This window comes from Cynoglossus semilaevis, chromosome 19 (genome assembly GCF_000523025.1).
Source record: "Cynoglossus semilaevis isolate Cse_v1.0 chromosome 19, Cse_v1.0, whole genome shotgun sequence".
Classification (NCBI taxonomy): domain Eukaryota; kingdom Metazoa; phylum Chordata; class Actinopteri; order Pleuronectiformes; family Cynoglossidae; genus Cynoglossus; species Cynoglossus semilaevis.
Genome location: NC_024325.1, coordinates 16,490,847 through 16,492,636, shown reverse-complemented (window position 1 = coordinate 16,492,636; position 1,790 = coordinate 16,490,847).

Genomic DNA, 1,790 nt, shown 5'->3' with positions numbered 1-1,790 from the left:
TTCCCAGTGTGTCCAGTGGTTCCTCTGGTTCCAGTGGTTCCAGTGGTTCCTCTGGCTCCAGTGGTTCCAGTGGTTCCTCTGGTTCCAGTGGTTCCTCTGGTTCCAGTGGTTCCTCTGGTTCCAGTGGTTCCTCTGGTTCCAGTGGTTCCAGTGGTTCCTCTGGTTCCAGTGGTTCCAGTGGTTCCTCTGGTTCCAGTGGTTCCAGTGGTTCCTCTGGTTCCAGTGGTTCCAGTGGTTCCTCTGGCTCCAGTGGTTCCAGTGGTTCCTCTGGTTCCAGTGGTTCCTCTGGTTCCAGTGGTTCCAGTGGTTCCTCTGGTTCCAGTGGTTCCAGTGGTTCCTCTGGCTCCAGTGGTTCCAGTGGTTCCTCTGGTTCCAGTGGTTCCTCTGGTTCCAGTGGTTCCAGTGGTTCCTCTGGTTCCAGTGGTTCCAGTGGTTCCTCTGGTTCCAGTGGTTCCAGTGGTTCCTCTGGTTCCAGTGGTTCCAGTGGTTCCTCTGGTTCCAGTGGTTCCAGTGGTTCCTCTGGTTCCAGTGGTTCCAGTGGTTCCTCTGGTTCCAGTGGTTCCAGTGGTTCCTCTGGTTCCAGTGGTTCCAGTGGTTCCTCTGGTTCCAGTGGTTCCAGTGGTTCCTCTGGTTCCAGTGGTTCCTCTGGTTCCAGTGGTTCCTCTGGTTCCAGTGGTTCCTCTGGTTCCAGTGGTTCCTCTGGTTCCAGTGGTTCCTCTGGTTCCAGTAGTTCCAGTGGTTCCTCTGGTTCCTGTGGTTCCAGTGGTTCCTCTTCACACCCCTTCATCAGAACCCCGTGGTACTGTTGATCAACAGTTCCAGACCTGCATCTGTCCTGAGTTTTAAAGTCAAACTGACCCAGAAACAGTTCTAGGAGCTGAGAGTCTGTTGTCTGTCAGTACCAGAACAGTCCCAGAACAGTACCAGAACAGTACCAGATTAGTTCTCAGCAGAGATGAGCCGTGGTCACATGACACTGCTGTGTTAATCCTACAGGCAGTGATGATGTCATCAGTTTGAACTGAAACACGACACACACACACACACACACACACGGGCCACACCGGTACCAGTACTGGTACCAGTACCAGTACCAGTAGTGGTACCAGTACTGTTTAATCTACAGATCGCTCTAATAAAAAGCTGGTCCTAAAGTGTTGGTCTGATGTGGTTGTGAGTCCGTCTTCGTCGGATTGGTCCGATCTGGTCATGAAGTTTGTCGTCAACATTCAGCACCGAGACAGTTCTGTCCCCTCCAGGCCACTGGGTGGCGCTGACCGCGTGTTCACTCCACGTGGTTTTATTTTTGTTTCTTTCCTGCCGTTGTTGTTCCACAGCTAACCTTTAGCTACAGACGGACATCGTTAACATTTAGGTTCTAATTGTATCCAGGAGAACCGTCCACTGCTGCCTCCTGTGGTCAGCAGTGGAACAACAAGTGTCCGCTGAATTACTGTACCGTTTCCAGGTCTTTGAAAATGTGATGGTGTGAAAGTTCAAACACCTGAACTCTCCCTTTGACCTCTGACCCCCCGCCCCCCCACAGTGTCTCTAAGTCAAAGTGATGTGTTTTTTAACCAACCAGTGATATTTCCAGCAGCGTTCCCTCCACTTCCTGTGTCTGATATCACCACCGCTGCTCTTTACAATCAGACGCTCCTTCATTAGCATTCACCCCTCGTCCCCTCGTCTCCTCGTCCCCTCGTCCTCTCGTCTCCTCGTCCCCTCGTCTCCTCGTCCCCTCGTCCCCCCGTCCCCTCGTCTCCTCTTCCCGTCGTGTCCTCACATAC